General features: G+C 44.6%; 1 protein-coding gene across 1 annotated transcript in view; it reads left to right on the forward strand.

The window, feature by feature from the left end:
* LOC141152660 (uncharacterized) overlaps nucleotides 1–6,000 on the forward strand; it is a 129,182-nt gene that overhangs the window by 118,324 nt on the left and 4,858 nt on the right. The gene's annotated exons all lie outside the window — the stretch shown is intronic.

Genomic DNA, 6,000 nt, shown 5'->3' on the forward strand with positions numbered 1-6,000 from the left:
CCTCCCCCTTGTCCTGCTGGTTGGTTACCACTACTGCTGCTCCCGTGAAAGGACTGCCCATACCTCACTGGGGCCATAACCTTCAGCCACAACCCAATGTCCTTTTGATCCCATCTGATCTCAGGGCGGACTGCCTTCCTCTGACGAAATTGCTCGTCATAACGTAACCATGTCTGACCCCCGTAAGTCCTATGAGCCTCCCCAATAGCATCAAGGTAGCAAAACAAACCTGAACAATTATCAGGAGCTTTTTCTCCAATAACGCTAGCCAATATTGCAAAAGCTTGCAACCAATTGACAAACGTCTGTGGAATCAACCTCCACCTACGCTTCTCTTCTTCCTCTTTTTTACTGTCTTCCTTTTTTCCCTTATCCAGGTTAAACTTTTCCAACGGAAGAAGGGAAAAAATTTCGACATACTCGTCCCGCCAAATTTTTTCTTTAACCTCTTTTTTTAAATGCGCCCCCAATGGCCCCTCAAAGCACACGTATACCTCCCCTTTCGCCCTATCATCCAGTTTTATACTATCCGCATTATCCTTTTCTGTCTGCACACACACCGACACCCCAGAAGGTGTCCCAGCTGTACACCCCGCCGACCTGGCCGACTCGCTCCCCACCTGCAACAACGCCGGTTGACTAGGTAGCCAAGCCCCAGCCGGTGACAACCCCCTTTGAATGGCCCCCCCGCCGTCTATTCTCGCCAAAATGCGCGACATGCTAACCAACAAATCCCTAAACCCACTTACATCTGACCCACTACCTCCCCTAACATTTTCCCCGCTGGGCCCAGACACCTGCCTATCGCCTACCCCATCCGCTACAGACCCCGCGGGCGACAAACCATACATAGACGCATACTCACGAAGCTGCGCAGGTGCTGTGTCCCCGCCAGCCGTACTCGCCGAGTCCTGATGAGTCCTTGGTTCGTCTTGTTCTTCTCCATAATCCAGTCCGACCGACCCCTGCTGCTCAAGGCCCGCGCCCCTGGCTTCCTCGTCACCAGGGGGGACCCGAGCCCGTGCCGACCTCCCCGCCGTTCGTCCTCCAGTCCTCGCCGCCGACCGTGCACATCCGCGATTTTTAGACCCGGACTCACCAGCCCGATCCGTGTTGGTCCGTGGATAACTGCCAGGCAAATCCGTGCTGCTGCCCGCCGCTCCATCCCTCTGCCTGGAGAAACTTGAGCCAGGCAGCAGGTCCTGGAATTGGTGCTGCCTGCCCGTGTAGCTCTGCTGCTGTCTGCGCCCTCTGGTCTGTCTGGCAGGCACCCCGACAGGAACGTCGCCAGGTGTGCCTGCCGCGCTGGTGTTCCCTCCGTTCCCCGCTGCAGGATTGCCGCCCTTTTTTCTTTTAAATAACCGGCGTCTTGAATCGCCGCTGGATCTTGGAGCGGGGGGCGTGTCCCTGCGCCCGCCGCTCATTGGCTGTGCGTCCCTCTCGTCTGTCTCCGGGGCCGGAAGTGACGTAGTCCCCATTTCCGGTGAGGCCCCGCCCCCCGGATGATGCGTCTGCGGCCCGGGCCTTGCTTCCGGCGTGGCCCGGGCTCTAGTACTGCGGCGCGCCGACGGGGGAGGCTGCACCACGACGGACCGGGGAACTTCAGTCGCGGACCGCGACCCGATGCAGGGGGAGCCCGCAGACCGGCTGGGCGGATTCCTGCCGCGGCGGGCACGCCGGCAGGGGATTCCGCCGGCATGCTCCCCGGACACAGGGTCCCCTGAGGGGCTCCGCAGCCTGCGCCTGCTGCCCGTACCAACCATCTCCGGGGAAAGCCTCTCGGGGGGCCGCGTCCTCCTGGCCCTTCTTCCGAAACCCGACGGGGATTCTTCCTCCCCAGCATTCCCCAGAAGTCCGGCCAGCTGGGCCTCAAGCCACCCTCCTTGCCTGGATCTGGCAGTCTCCCTCAGCCTGGCGATAAGGGACTCCACAGACTCCATAATAGCGAGAAGAGTGTCCCAGCAATTAAAAAGGTAAAATAATTTTTTTTTTTTTTTTTTTTTTTTATCGGTGCTCCAGAACTTCTCTCAATGGCTTCTTCCCTGGACTGCCCGTTTTCCCGCACTTTTCCCTATTATACCTCTTCCCCCCTTTACCCCACCCCTATCCAAATGCCAGCCCCTCCAAACCTATACCCAATCCCGACCATTGGGATTTAAAAATTGCACCCTCCTGGCCAATCCCGGTCATGTGGGGCTTCCTTCTAGGTTCCCATGCCTCCAGCCCCCTTCTTTCTGGTAAGCAGAAGATACACGTACAAAAATCAAAATGTAGTTAGGACAAATAAGGCAAAAATCCTGCTCTCACAGCGGTGTTATGTATATAGCAATGTTATGTGTATAGCGGTGTTATGTGTATGGTGGTGTTATGTGTATAGTGGTGTTATGTGTATAGTGATGTTATGTGTATAGTGATGTTATGTGTATAGTGGTGTTATGTGTATAGTGGTGTTATGTGTATAGTGATGTTATGTGTATAGTGATGTTATGTGTATGGTGGTGTTATGTGTATAGTGGTGTTATGTGTATGGTGGTGTTATGTGTATAGTGATGTTATGTGTATAGTGGTGTTATGTGTATAGTGATGTTATGTGTATAGTGGTGTTATGTGTATGGTGATGTTATGTGTATAGTGGTGTTATGTGTATGGTGATGTTATGTGTATAGTGGTGTTATGTGTATAGTGATGTTATGTGTATGGTGGTGTTATGTGTATAGTGATGTTATGTGTATGGTGATGTTATGTATATAGCAATGTTATGTGTATAGCGGTGTTATGTGTATGGTGGTGTTATGTGTATGGTGGTGTTATGTGTATAGTGGTGTTATGTGTATAGTGGTGTTATGTGTATAGTGGTGTTATGTGTATGGTGGTGTTATGTGTATGGTGGTGTTATGTGTATGGTGATGTTATGTGTATGGTGGTGTTATGTGTATGGTGGTGTTATGTGTATGGTGATGTTATGTGTATAGTGGTGTTATGTGTATGGTGGTGTTATGTGTATAGTGATGTTATGTGTATAGTGGTGTTATGTGTATAGTGATGTTATGTATATAGTGATGTTATGTGTATAGTGATGTTATGTGTATGGTGGTGTTATGTGTATGGTGGTGTTATGTGTATAGTGGTGTTATGTGTATAGTGGTGTTATGTGTATAGTGGTGTTATGTGTATGGTGGTGTTATGTGTATAGTGGTGTTATGTGTATAGTGGTGTTATGTGTATGGTGGTGTTATGTGTATAGTGATGTTATGTGTATGGTGGTGTTATGTGTATAGTGGTGTTATGTGTATAGTGGTGTTATGTGTATGGTGGTGTTATGTGTATAGTGGTGTTATGTGTATAGTGGTGTTATGTGTATGGTGGTGTTATGTGTATAGTGATGTTATGTGTATGGTGGTGTTATGTGTATAGTGGTGTTATGTGTATAGTGGTGTTATGTGTATGGTGGTGTTATGTGTATAGTGGTGTTATGTATATAGTGATGTTATGTGTATAGTGATGTTATGTGTATGGTGGTGTTATGTGTATGGTGGTGTTATGTGTATAGTGGTGTTATGTGTATAGTGGTGTTATGTGTATAGTGGTGTTATGTGTATGGTGGTGTTATGTGTATAGTGGTGTTATGTGTATAGTGGTGTTATGTGTATGGTGGTGTTATGTGTATAGTGATGTTATGTGTATAGTGGTGTTATGTGTATAGTGGTGTTATGTGTATAGTGGTGTTATGTGTATGGTGGTGTTATGTGTATAGTGGTGTTATGTGTATAGTGGTGTTATGTGTATGGTGGTGTTATGTGTATAGTGATGTTATGTGTATAGTGGTGTTATGTGTATAGTGGTGTTATGTGTATAGTGGTGTTATGTGTATGGTGGTGTTATGTGTATAGTGGTGTTATGTGTATAGTGGTGTTATGTGTATGGTGGTGTTATGTATATAGTGGTGTTATGTGTATGGTGGTGTTATGTGTATAGTGGTGTTATGTGTATAGTGGTGTTATGTGTATGGTGGTGTTATGTGTATAGTGATGTTATGTGTATGGTGGTGTTATGTGTATGGTGATGTTATGTGTATAGTGATGTTATGTGTATAGTGATGTTATGTGTATGGTGGTGTTATGTGTATAGTGATGTTATGTGTATGGTGGTGTTATGTGTATGGTGGTGTTATGTGTATGGTGGTGTTATGTGTATGGTGGTGTTATGTGTATGGTGGTGTTATGTGTATAGTGGTGTTATGTGTATGGTGGTGTTATGTGTATGGTGGTGTTATGTGTATAGTGGTGTTATGTGTATAGTGATGTTATGTGTATAGTGGTGTTATGTGTATAGTGGTGTTATGTGTATAGTGATGTTATGTGTATAGTGATGTTATGTGTATAGTGATGTTATGTGTATGGTGGTGTTATGTGTATAGTGATGTTATGTGTATGGTGGTGTTATGTGTATAGTGATGTTATGTGTATGGTGGTGTTATGTGTATGGTGGTGTTATGTGTATAGTGGTGTTATGTGTATGGTGGTGTTATGTGTATGGTGGTGTTATGTGTATGGTGGTGTTATGTGTATGGTGATGTTATGTGTATGGTGATGTTATGTGTATAGTGGTGTTATGTGTATAGTGGTGTTATGTGTATGGTGGTGTTATGTGTATGGTGGTGTTATGTGTATGGTGGTGTTATGTGTATAGTGATGTTATGTGTATAGTGATGTTATGTGTATGGTGATGTTATGTGTATGGTGGTGTTATGTGTATGGTGATGTTATGTGTATGGTGGTGTTATGTGTATAGTGGTGTTATGTGTATGGTGATGTTATGTGTATAGTGATGTTATGTGTATGGTGGTGTTATGTGTATAGTGGTGTTATGTGTATGGTGGTGTTATGTGTATGGTGGTGTTATGTGTATGGTGGTGTTATGTGTATAGTGGTGTTATGTGTATGGTGGTGTTATGTGTATGGTGGTGTTATGTGTATAGTGGTGTTATGTGTATGGTGATGTTATGTGTATGGTGGTGTTATGTGTATAGTGGTGTTATGTGTATGGTGATGTTATGTGTATGGTGGTGTTATGTGTATAGTGGTGTTATGTGTATGGTGATGTTATGTGTATGGTGGTGTTATGTGTATAGTGGTGTTATGTGTATGGTGATGTTATGTGTATAGTGATGTTATGTGTATGGTGGTGTTATGTGTATGGTGGTGTTATGTGTATGGTGATGTTATGTGTATAGTGGTGTTATGTGTATGGTGGTGTTATGTGTATAGTGGTGTTATGTGTATGGTGGTGTTATGTGTATGGTGATGTTATGTGTATAGTGATGTTATGTGTATGGTGGTGTTATGTGTATGGTGGTGTTATGTGTATGGTGATGTTATGTGTATGGTGATGTTATGTGTATGGTGATGTTATGTGTATGGTGGTGTTATGTGTATGGTGGTGTTATGTGTATGGTGGTGTTATGTGTATGGTGGTGTTATGTGTATAGTGATGTTATGTGTATAGTGATGTTATGTGTATGGTGATGTTATGTGTATGGTGGTGTTATGTGTATGGTGATGTTATGTGTATGGTGGTGTTATGTGTATAGTGGTGTTATGTGTATGGTGATGTTATGTGTATAGTGATGTTATGTGTATGGTGGTGTTATGTGTATAGTGGTGTTATGTGTATGGTGGTGTTATGTGTATGGTGGTGTTATGTGTATGGTGGTGTTATGTGTATAGTGGTGTTATGTGTATGGTGGTGTTATGTGTATGGTGGTGTTATGTGTATAGTGGTGTTATGTGTATGGTGATGTTATGTGTATGGTGGTGTTATGTGTATAGTGGTGTTATGTGTATGGTGATGTTATGTGTATGGTGGTGTTATGTGTATAGTGGTGTTATGTGTATGGTGATGTTATGTGTATGGTGGTGTTATGTGTATAGTGGTGTTATGTGTATGGTGATGTTATGTGTATAGTGATGTTATGTGTATGGTGGTGTTATGTGTATGGTG

Source organism: Phyllobates terribilis, unplaced genomic scaffold (genome assembly GCF_046119375.1).
Source record: "Phyllobates terribilis strain yellow unplaced genomic scaffold, ASM4611937v1 Scaffold_6__1_contigs__length_29720123, whole genome shotgun sequence".
Lineage (NCBI taxonomy): Eukaryota > Metazoa > Chordata > Amphibia > Anura > Dendrobatidae > Phyllobates > Phyllobates terribilis.